We start from the raw sequence: 12,830 nt of genomic DNA on the forward strand, positions 1-12,830 counted from the left end.
TCACTGAAATGCATCTGTTTTTTTGTAAGGATCACTGATGTAATGGACAGGTCGTAGAAATTCAGTGAATAAAGAAATTCAGTGTAAACATGAAACTGACAAACGTGAAGACCATTAATAAAAAGCCAACTTTCCCCTACTTGACTACGCAACGGATCACCTACATTGTGTCACACAAGGTGGCTCTCTCTACACATCGGAAGTGCTAAACTCAAATTGAATTGTTTCACAATACCTAGCAGTTAAACAGAACGGTCTTCATAATAGAGGATAATTAATATTAGAGGGCGTATCCATCTGTGCGGAGGCTGATATATCAAGGGTGAGAGAGCGCGGAGGGAGGGTCTTCGTTTGGTTGGTAGGAACAGGCACACTGTAAACAACCACTCCGTGAAGTAGCCCACTCAAACTACATCAAGGCGAAGCCAGCATTTTTTAAATCGCTGTCTATCCAGTGTAGTCTATACTCGTGCGGCAGAGACAACCCAGGTACAGACATAACATATCAAACAGACACTGAAGCCGAATGTGGATTGCAGCTGTACTTTCAGTATAGATGACACACAGCGGATATATAAGGTGAGATTGAGATGATATTGTTGACGTGCATATTGTATGGTAGGCTTTATTGTTTGAGTTGTCTAAACAATATAAACTTATTTATTGGATAAGGCTACAAATGTTCAGTAACATACACTGTCTGCAGCTTGCTACCCTCGTTAGCTTGGTGCTTTATCCTTTCTCTGATAATAATGTTACAGGAAACGTTAAACATGTGTTATGACACCGATTGCTGCAATAACACATTGATTGCCCCTTTTATATTTTAAAATAATTTAGCCTACACATCAAGCTTCAGTTTGGTTGACAAATAAGTGTATCATGCAATGCATTGATGGGGAGGTCAAAATTCCAATATATCACGTTTTTTTAGAAAGCTAATTGGTATTTCAAAATGTCTACCCTGTTAATAGTGTTATGTAAAAACTGTGTTACAGTCTTTTTGTAGTTGCTTCTATTTGACTTCAGAGCCCACTCTGCTCCCTGATAGGAGAGAGAACAGAGAAAGATAGACAGACCATGACATAATAGGAAGGTTTTGCATTGTCTCCAGTCCATCGCATGATTTGCCTATTGCTTGTAGGCCTAGGATATAGAGTAGGGCCTAGTCTGATTTAATCAGGCTGTAATACACAATTAATTGGTATATATCTACAGCCTGAAACGAATGCCTGCAAATTCATGTAAATGTTCCTTACAAGCCAGAATGTTGAATACAATTAAATGTAAACTTACTCTACTGGTTGTCTGTGCGGTATGTCCTTCAGCTGCTCGAAATTTGAGACAAAATATCTACAGGAAAATGTATTTGTTTACCCAACATTATAGAGAGCCTGTAGGTATGTAGTTCGTTTTGGCACCTAGGTTAAATTAGTTTTATATTAGATATTTAGTTTTCTCTCGTCAATAGCTATTGAACCAAGCATGCCATGACAGTGAAATCCGAATATTGCTGTATATACCAATTTATTCAAGTTTTAATGTTGTGTACATGTACAGTGAAATGCCTTCCTTGCAAGATCTAAACCTAACAATGCAGTATTTCATATCAATGTAGTACTAAATATAACATAAGGTAGAACAAGAACACACAATATATCAAAATAATAAATAAGAACATGAGAAAGTAAGAAGCTATATACAGTACAGGGTCAGTTCCAATACCACTATCCTGATCACTAGGCATCAGGATTTATGACAAATAGAGTAACAGCAGCATATGTGTGCAGAGTCATTATAAATGTGTGAGAAAATTGTGTGTGTGTGTGTGTGTATGTGTTGGAGTGTCAGTGTGCTTGAGTGTATAGAGACAGTGTAAAAAACAAATACAAAGAACAACTCAGTGCAGGTAGCCATTTGGTTGCTATTTTGCAGACTTATGGCTTGGAGATAGAAGCTGTTACGGAGCCCGTTGGTGTCAGACTTGATGCACCGGTACTGCTTGCTGAGTTGAAGCAGAAAGAACAGGCTATGGCTTGGGTGGCTGGAGTCATTAACAATTTTCCAGGCCATCCTTTCACACCAACTGATATACAGGTGCTGGATGGCAGAGAGCTCCGTCCCAGTGATATACTGGCCTGTCTGCAACACCCTCTGTAGTACCATGCGATCGAGGGCAGTGCTGTTGCCATACCAAGCAATGATGCATCCAGTTATGCTCTCAGTGGTGCAGCTGTATAACTTTTTGAGGATTTGAAGGCCCATGCCAAACCTATCCAACTCCTGAGGGTGAAGAGGTGCTGTTGCACCTTCACGACTGTGCATTTGTGTGTGGACCAATTTAAGTCCTTAGTGATTTGGACGCAGAGGGACTTAAAGCCTTAATTGTGTATTACAGCCTGATTAATCAGGCTAGATAAAGAGCTTATTCTGTAGACAGCAATTCAGGCATTGATGGTGGATGTATGATATTGACCCTTTCAACATTTAAATGTTTCATAATTCTATCTAGTTTTTTGGGGGGCAAATAGCCCAATAATGTCTCTTTAGGAATGTTGGCAAGTTTACCAAAAGTCATTAAGTTTACCAAAACTCATAGTAGAGAGAATGATTTATTTCAGCTTTTATTTCTTTCATCACATTCCCAGCGGGTCAGAAGTTTACATACACTCAATTAGTATTTGGTAGCATTGCCTTTAAATTGTTTAACTTGGGTCAAACGTTTTGGCCCATTCCTCCTGACAGAGCTGGTGTAACTGAGTCAGATCTGTTGTCCTCCTTGCTCGCACACACTTTTTCAGTTCTGCCCACAAAATGTCTGTAGGATTGAGGTCAGGGCTTTGTGATGGCCACTCCAATTCATTGACTTTGTTGTCCTTAAGCCATTTTGCCACAACTTTGGAAGTATGCTTGGGGTCATTGTCCATTTGGATGACCCATTTGCGACCAAGCTTTAACTTCCTGACTGATGTCTTGAGATGTTGCTTCAATATATCCACAAAATTTCCCGACCTCATGATGCCATCTTTTTGTGAAGTGCATCAGTCCCTCCTGCAGCAAAGCACCCTCACAACATGATGCTGCCACCCCCGTGCTTCATGGTTGGAATGGTGTTCTTCGGCTTGCAAGCGTTCCCCTTTATCCTCCAAACATAATGATGGTCATTATGGCCAAACAGTTCTATTTTGCTTCACCAGATCAGAGGACATTTCTCCAAAAAGTATGATCTTTGTCTCCATGTGCAGGTCCAAACTGTTGTCAGGCTTTTTTTATTGCGGTTTTGGAGCAGTGGCTTCTTCCTTGCTGAGGAGCGTTTCAGGTTATGTCGATACAGGACTCGTTTGACTGTGGATACAGATACTGTTGTACCTGTTTCCTCCAGCATCTTCACAAGGTCCTTTGCTGTTGTTCGCACAAAAGCACATTAATCTCTAAGAGTCAGAATGCATCTCCTTCCTGAGTGGTATGATGGCTGCGTGGTCCCATGGTGTTTATACTTGCGTACTGTTCTTTGTACAGGTGAATGTGGTACCTTCAGGCATTTGGAAATTGCTCCCAAGGATGAACCAGACTTGTGAAGGTCCACAATTATTTTTACGAGGTCTTGGCTGATTTCTTTTGTTCTTCCCATGATGTCAAGCAAAGAGGCACTAAGTTTGAAGGTAGGCCTTGAAATACATCCACAGGTACACCTCCAATTGACTCATGATGTCAATTAGCCTATCAGAAGCTTCCAAAGTCATGACATAATTTTCTGGTGTATTCCAAGCTGTTTAAAGGCACAGTAAACTTCGTGTATGTAAACCTTTGACCGACTGGAATTGTAATACAATGAATTATAAGTGAAATCATCTGTCTGTTAACAATTGTTGGAAAAATGACTAGTGTCATGCACAAATTTGATGTCCTAACCGACTTGCCAAAACTATAGTTTGTTAATTAACAAGACATTTGTGGAGTGGTTGAGAAACAAGCTTTAATTACTCCAACCTAAGCGTATGTAAACTTCCGACTTCTGTATATGTACATATTTACCTCAATTACCTAGTACCCCTGCATATCGACTTGGTACTGGTACCTCGTGTATATAGCCAAGTTATTTTTACTTTTGTCACGTTCTGACCTTTATTTCCGTTGTTTTGTATTTATTTAGTATGGTCAGGGCGTGAGTTGGGTGGGCAGTCTATGTTTGTTTTTCTATGTTTTGGGGCATTTCTATGTTTTCGGCCTAGTATGGTTCTCAATCAGAGGCAGGTGTCATTAGTTGTCTCTGATTGAGAATCATACTTAGGTAGCCTGGGTTGCACTGTTTGTTTGTGGGTGATTGTCTATGTTGATGGCTTGTTTCAGCACAGGGGCCTGTTGCACAAAACTAGGATAAGGGATTAAGCCAGGATATCTTGGTGATCCTGGCTCAATTGATCCGTAATCCGGTTGCACTAAAGATGGATAGGGGGCAGGAGGATATGTTATGGTATAAATTACCATGGAGATTTATTCTGTGGAGCTAGCCTGCTCCAGACCAGGCTAAATTCCAGGATCTATTTAATCTCATCCCTAATGTCAGTCAGCAGTCACCACAAATGGAAACCAATAGTTATTTCACTGCTCACTATACATTGTTATCACATATAACTAGACCCACTGTTATTTAAACGTTTGTGATCATTAATTTCAATGATTTTGGATAAAAAATGATTTTTAGATGATGTTGCTATCATTAGATAATTTACAGTTTCCCATAGACTATAAGGCTATATATAAAATGCTAGAATATTAGGGCCACAGAGGGGAAAAAAACACAAGTCATAATATTGTAACCAGTTGTTTTAAAGGAGGACAGTTGTTAAAATGACAGATGTGGGGCATTTCGTGAAATTGTACTTCAGTATGGTTTCATAAACAAAGACATGCTGATGTGCCAGAATATTAAGTATCACATTGTCATAAGTATCAAAACTGTAAAAACAATATGTAGCTTTTCTGCAGAAAGAACCAGCCTCATAAATTTATGACTTTATCCTTTTTCTTCAGTGTGGCCCTAGTACTCTGTCATATAAACAAATACACATTCCATATGAATATAAAAACACAATGTGTAACATTATGTTCCTTTATTGAATAAGGACAAAACAAAGCAGGTAAACCATCAGCTCCTTTCAAAACTGAAGTCACAGTGACTCTACAAGATGGAAAGCACAGAATCTAAGCATATTATACAAAATGATACATATACAGACCTTTGAATGTGTATAACACACCCTGCATGTCTGCACACTAAAATAAATGCAGGACAAATCCATACACATCAACTGAACAGACAAATGAATGGATGCAGTAGCCTCCCTGCAGCCTTGTATTACACACAGTATACCGCACAAACATAAGAGGCCAAATTCGTCAAAAAACGAACCCAAAAAAAACCAAATTCCTCTGCCACCGCAGGACATATTTAACCAAAATTGAAAGCACACATACTAACTAAAATAATTCAACACATATTGGTCCCTCAGCAGCCGACCACTGTCGTCATCAGGGAAGATTGCCGGATTGTCCCAGTCCATGGCTGGTGGCACTCTGGGGGCCCTCTCCTTCCTCAGGCAGGCCACATTGTGGAGGACAGCACAAGCCACAGTAATATCACATGCCCTAACAGGGCTGACCCTTAATTTGTGAAGGCAGTGAAAGCGTGCCTTCAGGAGGCCAAAGGTCATTTCAACTCTGGCCCTGGTCCTGGCATGGGCATGGTTGTAGGCCTGCTGTGCTTCCTGGGGGTCTGTGAAAGGTGTCAGGAGAAAAGGCTGGCAGCCATACCCCCTGTCTCCCAGCAACACACCAGAGAATTCACCTGTCAACACAAAATCTCATCATTACTACCTCATAAACACAGTGATATTCTTGACACAGCCATGATGGTTATAAATAGGGGTTGTGTGGCTTACCTTGTGATAGGCACTGATAGATTTCAGAGGCCCGAAAGATTCTGGAGTCATGGACTGAGCCAGGCCATTTTGCCACAACATTGCTGATCACACAGTCAGCATTGCAGACCATCTGAAATCATAAGATGAGGAATATTACACCAATCAATGCACATCACTGGCAATGCAGAGTGTTCGTCAATGGACAATATCAAAAAGTTATGTTCACCTGAACATTAATGCTGTGAAAGGATTTCCTATTCACAAAATCGGCCTCATGGGCACCTGAGGGGGCTTTTATCCTTATGTGTGTGCAGTCCACTGCACCAATGACATTGGGGAAACCTGTCACACAAAGTAATGAGTATCCTACTATGTGTTAACAGTTGTCCTGTAATTTGTAGATCCTCTTACCTGCAATCCTATAGAACTCCTCTTTGATGTCACAGAGTCTCCTGTGGCCAGGGAAGGAGATGAAGACATCTGCTAATGCTTTGATAGCCAGACACACACTCCTTATTGTGCGGCAAATTGTGGCCTTGTTCAGCTGTTCTGCATCCCCCACTGAGTACAGGAAGGCTCCACTAGCAAAAAAGCGCAAGGCCACACAAACCATTTGCTCCACACTCAGTGCATGGCTCCGTGCAGTGCGGTGCTTAATCCTGGGACCCAGTAGTCTGCATAGATACCTGATGCCATCTGCAGAAAACCTGTATCTTTCATATAGATGGTCATCAGGGAAGGCCAGTGGGTCCAACCGGTCCCTGAAGACCCTTTCTCACCTGAAGGCTTTCCTCAGCACAAGTGCTTCTTCATCCACCACATCTCGCACGAATGGGCATGCCATTGTCAGAGCAGAAAGGAACACAATTTTGGGCCTTCATATAGGCTAGTGGCCACACCTGGTGCTGGGGGGGGTGGGCAAAAGAGGGCGATGCCTTATAACGATGACTTGGTTGTACTGATTGCTGGGAAAATAAAAAAAACCTTAGAAAGATGCCACCGTCCTGTGTGCTCACAATAAGAGCTCATATGTCATGGCTCACTTGACTTTACGAGAATATACCTAATTTTTATTTTGAGCTGTGTCATCTTCTTGGAGCTGGGGGAGGAAAGAAAAATAATGATTAATACATTTGTGTTACAGTTAGCATACAGTGTACATTGAAGGCATATCTCACCTCTCTCTCAAGTTTTTTTATTTCAAGGTCCAGTTTCCTAATTGTCCTCTTTTTTATTTCGAACTCCAGTGCAAGATTTTCCATCTTTTTCTTCTTGTACTGAATGTCTATGTCTGCCAGTTCTATTTGGCACCGGAGGTGGTTGCCATACAACTTTCTGATAGCTTGTGAGCTCTGTGAACACAATACAATTAGCGCAGCTGGAATTTGGCAGGATGTGGTGTCCTTTTATTAATACGCACTATGTTGCCAGGCTGGTTTTCCCACTGTATAGCATCTGGGTCCTGTAAAAGAAATTAGATTTTTTGATTTTGATGAGGACTCCTCACCATTGTAGAGTAAATAGTACTTTCACAGTCTTAACATGATACCTCATGCCTTCTGGAATCCAGAGAGATGGTCTCCTCCTCATCATCGTCTCCATCATGTGCTGTTGCTGCTGCACTGGGGCCTTCACCCTATCACATTTAATCGGATTCATATTGAAGCTAGTAGACAAGACATGCCAGGCCTACAGTATGCCTTTGATGGAGTACTCACTGGATCAGCATCGTCTGGTGCTTGTGCTGGTGGCTCTAACAGGAACACAGTGCTGCCAGACACTGCAAGGCAATAGGTAAACCAAAGTCAGACAGTCCAAATTGATTCAATATGAATGTGGTTGTATCCCATGTAGAGATGGAAGGACATACCTTGAATGAAGCGGGTGGCATCTTGGGAGGAACCTATGCTCGTCTCTTTCCCCCCAGGGATCCCCTCTAAGACGGGCCTGCCTTTATTTAGCTCCAAGGCCATGTCCTCTGCTGGGGTAAGGTCAGCCTTTGGTGACCCACCACCCGTGCCTTGTCTGTGGGTATTCTTTTTCACTGCTAAAACAGTACAGACAATGTGTGAGCAGGCACCTTCTGGGTACAATATATGCTTGTGCTTTGTTAAATATTAGTCAGGGACCATACCATTCTGCAGAATGTTCTTGTATTTGATTTTGACCTGCTGCCATGTCCGTTTTGGCCCGTTCATGTTTAATCTACACACACACACACACACACACACACACTTAATGGAGTCACACTGCAAAAAATTACTTGGTATTTTTGTCTTGTTTTCAGTAAAAATATCAAACATTTTATCATAGCTTTATACAGTGTGATGGAGTTACTTTACACAATTTCACTCATATCTGCAGTGCATTTCAATAAAAAAAATTAACCGTTTCATAATTACAGTACAACTGCATTTTTGGAGATGTGAATTAAATATTTGAATTGTAATTGTGATGTTTCAGCGGAGCGGTGAGTGTGTAATTGTGCACTACTTACGCATTCAGGCGGTCTGCAATACTTTGCCACGCTTTTTCTCTTTGCTTTATCACTGTGGCGGTGTTGCCTTTCTTCTTAATTATATCTTTTACCTCCTCGTATGCCTCCATGAGGATTTGTGCTTCCGACGGGGAAAAGTACGCGGCTCTAGTTGCCATGGTAAATCAGTTAATCTGTGATCTGTGGCGGGGTCTATTTGAGTGAGCCGTGAGCGCGCACCTATCCAGGATTGGTTTCACCTGGCTTAATGAATCCGTGTCTGCTCATCCTGGCTTGGTCTTTGTGCAACCAATTAAGCCTGGACGCACATGTTTTGGCTTCATTGAGCTCAGCTGAGTCATTTATCCCGGATGTCTTAATTCTACTTTTGTGCAACAGGCCCCAGGTCTCATTTTGTAGCTTCACGGTCGAATTTGGTTTATTGTTTTTGTTACTCGTTTGTATAGTGTTCAGTCTTTCTTGATTAAAGATTTGCCATGGACACTTACCACGCCGCGTATTGGTCCTCAGATCCATCTCGTCTCTCCTCTTCAGATGAAGAGGAGGACGGCCGTGACAACTTTTTGTTTATTTATTCCTTTTTAAATGTTTCTATTTCTTCTATTTTTTTTCTCTGCATTTCACTGTTAGTCTACACCTGTTGTTTATTAAGCATGTGACAAATAACATTTGAATTGATCATTTCACAAATGCAAAATATAGACTTACTGTACACTTTTATCCGGCTTTATCACAGTTGCAGGCAACAGTATTTTTCAGTTAGCACACATTTCTGGCGACCTTCTTCTGTTACACACAGGTGTTCGGAGCATGCTAGATAACTAATTAGCACAGGTGGTCGCCTCTGTCTTCCGTAAACAGGCGCTGTAAAATGGAGATATGGCCGTGTGGGAACACTAACCATATAAAGGTGTGTAGTAATTTAACCTTTTATTTTTTTGAAAATGATTTCTTGCTGATATAAAAGATAAGGACATTATGCTTCCAATACCGTATGGCAAGCAAAGCGTGTTCACTTGCAGATTGAGCGTCGGGGCTCTTAACAAAAGTCCCCTCGGCTTAAGGTAGTTAGCGTATATGAATGGGGTCGGTGGCAAAGAGCTTTGATAAGATAATACTGAATATTTGAAAGCCTGTTTTAACAGTAAAGGATACTAATACAATCTGTAAATAAGAACCATTGATGGCATTGACTTGTAAGCATAATCAGAAATGACAAGGATAGCAAAACAAGATATTGTTTTCAAAACCGGATGTTTTAGAGAATCACGCATAGCAGAGATACAACATTTGGGGGGAGATTTTCAGTTTCAACATTTCTTTAGCCCCATCCCTCAGCAGTTTACCAAAACAAGAGTTGGAGGTGTCCACTTTGCCCGTTGTTCCCAAACCCCTACTTTCTTTAGATAAATATATGGATACCATCCATTGGATAGTTAGGTTTCTTAACTGTGTTGACAAGTATTTTTTCCAATACAAATTAAAATGCTGGAAGGTAAGAATGCTGGAGGTCTGCATCATTTTAGGTTCACAAAGGTGGGCATGGCACTTTGGTCGATATTTTTGCATACACAGTAGCTGAGGTGTGATGTCAGTGGGAGTATTAAAAAAAATTAAAAAAATACACATTTCTCCAGTATAAATAGAGCAGTGATTGACACCCAGTCTTATTTAATCAATGCGTTGGTGGGAGGACATATGACAAAGAATACCAATTAAATTTAGGTTTCAGAATGAATATGCCTCTGTTGATTTTACAGTTGGATATTCTTAGGAATAAATAGAGAAATATTCAATGCCATGGCTTTTATCATCTCTTTCATACATCCTTCTATATTCACACCCTTCAGGTGTTTGTCTAACATCTCCTGGGAACCTTCCTCCCTTTCTCTCCTCCTCCTGTTCTTAATACAGACTTTCTACCCAACACTCTCTTTCTCACCACCCCTCTCCCTCTCTTCATATCTCCCTCTCTCTCTGTGTCTCTCGGTCTCTCCCCCCTCTCTCTATTCCCCCCCCCCCTCTCAATCTCTCCCCCCTCTGTGTCTCTAGGTCTCTCCCCCTCCCTCCCTCTATCTCTACCTCTCTCTCTCTCTCCCTGTCCCATTTTTCAAAACTGCTCCACCACCTCCACTGTCCCCTTCATTAATTTCTCCTTTCCCAAGATGGCTTTCTCAGTACCTCTCCTCCTCCTTTTCTCCTCTCTTCCCTCCATTTGCATCTTGGCGCTACGCTCCACGCGTCTGGCTGGAGTCAGATGGCTAATTGTGTCCCATCTGTTGGGAGAGGTCTGTGCTAAATCCAGGCTAAGGCCCTATTCGGAAATGAAGGACAGTCTCTGAGGAGCGGAGTGGCGAAACAGATTTCTACTTTTCAATTCATATTACCTCCTTGCCTTACCTTTCGTTGTGGCCGGCAACATCACATTCTTGGTCCACAGCTCAAATTGACTGTAAATATCACAGTAGCCACTAAGCCACAGTAAGAACAAACTATTTAACAATCCTATCAACTTTTCTTCTAAAACATGTTACAATGGTTAATAATGCAACAATTCACAAGCATGTGCAGACAATTAAAGGGTATATTTTCTCATCCGTACACATTAAATTAGCAAACAATACACAGCTAAATACTGCTAGCTAGCTAACTAACTCTATGCTTAATGATCTAGTAACGTTTACCCCCCCATATGAATGACACTGTTTGCATACAGTGTCATTCATACTATAATATAGGCTACACAACTAGGTAACGTTAGCTAGCTAAAGAAAATAATTTCTGCATCCTCACATAAATGTTGTGGCTGTAGCTTAATGCTAATGTTCAGCTGAACCATAGCTGGAAAGGAGAGCTCTTAGGCTTACACTGGCTACAGTATTAAAGTTACCTTAGAACAAACCAGGCTTAATTTTATCAATATCATGGAAGTCATTACAGGGCTGGACATTAACTTTGTCCTTTGGACAAGTAAGACTGAGTATTTATTTTTTTGGTCTGAAAGCTCAAGTCAATTGTCCCCCTAAAATGAATGGTCTGTACACCGTGGGCCAAAAAGGTGACTGAAAATGGTCTTTTGGATGCAAGGAACCACTTCACAAAATACATTTAATTATTATCACTGGTATTGACAATGGAAGGCTGCTGGTCTCTGATCCCTGTATTATATCTCATTCCATTGTGGCTTTGAGAAATGCACTTGGGGAAAACCATCCACGTCGCGGACACCAACACCTTCTTCGCCCGCTTTGAGGATAACACAGTTCCCCCGACGCGGCCCGCTACCATGGACTGTGAGCTCACCTCCTCGGTGGCCGACTCGAGTAAGACATTTAAGCGTGTTAATAACACGGTCACTGCTGCCGACCCAGAAGGCATCCCTAGCCGCATCCTCAGAGCATGCACAGACCAGCTGGCTGGAGTGTTTACGGACATATTCAATCTCTCCCTATCCCAGTCTGCTGTCCCCACATTTTTCAACATGGCCACCATTGTTCCTGTACCCAATAAAGCAAAGGTAACTGAACTAAATCATGAAGTACTTTGAGTGGCTAGTCAAGGCTCATATCACCTCTACCTTACCTGACACCCTAGACCCACTTAAATTTGCTTACCGCCTCAATAGATCCACAGACGATGCAATCACAATAGCACTGCCATATCCCATCTTTACAAGAAGAATACCTATGGAAGAATGCTGTTCATTGACTATAGCTCTGTATTCAACAACATAGTATTCCATAGTAGCTCATCATTAAGCTTGAGGCCCTGGGTCTGAACCCCGCCCTGTGCAACTGGGTCCTGGACGTCCTGACGGGCCGCCCCCCAGGTGGCGAAAGTAGGAAACAACACCTCCACTTCGCTGATTCTCAACAGTGGTGCCCCACAAGGGTGTGTGCTCAGCCCCTCCTATACTCTCTGTTCACTTATGACCGCATGGCCATGCACGCCTCTAACTCAATCATCAAGTTTGCAGACGACACAACAGTAGTAGGCCTGATTACCAACAATGACAAGACAGCCTACAGGGAGGAGGTGAGGGCCCGGGGTGTGTGGTGCCAGGACAATTACCTCACTCAACGTCAACAAAACAAAGGAGCTGATTGTGGACTTAAGGAAACAGTAGAGGGAGCACCCCCTCATCCACATCGACTGGACCGCAGTGGAGATGGTGGAAAGCTTCAAGTACTTCGGCGTACACATCACTGACAAACTGAAATGGTCCACCCACACAAATAGTGTGATGAAGAAGGTGCAACAGCACCTCTTCAACCTCCCGGTACAGCAACTACACGCCCGCAAACGCAGGGCTCTCAAGAGGGTGGTGTGGTCTGCACAACGCATCACCGGGTGCAAACTACCTGCCCTCCAGGACACCTACAGTGCCCGATGTGACAGGTAGGCCAAAA

At 42.2% G+C, this 12,830-nt stretch overlaps 1 protein-coding gene across 1 annotated transcript in view; it reads left to right on the plus strand.

The window, feature by feature from the left end:
* The first annotated feature begins 306 nt into the window (after positions 1-306).
* Positions 307-12,830, plus strand: part of LOC110490011 (E3 ubiquitin-protein ligase RNF152) — a 129,185-nt gene continuing 116,661 nt past the window's right edge. Inside the window, exon 1 of the mRNA XM_021563088.2 lies at positions 307-579. The gene's annotated coding sequence lies outside the window, so the exon portion shown is untranslated. The remainder of the gene's footprint in view (positions 580-12,830) is intronic.

The sequence above is a fragment of the Oncorhynchus mykiss genome, chromosome 15 (assembly GCF_013265735.2).
Source record: "Oncorhynchus mykiss isolate Arlee chromosome 15, USDA_OmykA_1.1, whole genome shotgun sequence".
Classification (NCBI taxonomy): domain Eukaryota; kingdom Metazoa; phylum Chordata; class Actinopteri; order Salmoniformes; family Salmonidae; genus Oncorhynchus; species Oncorhynchus mykiss.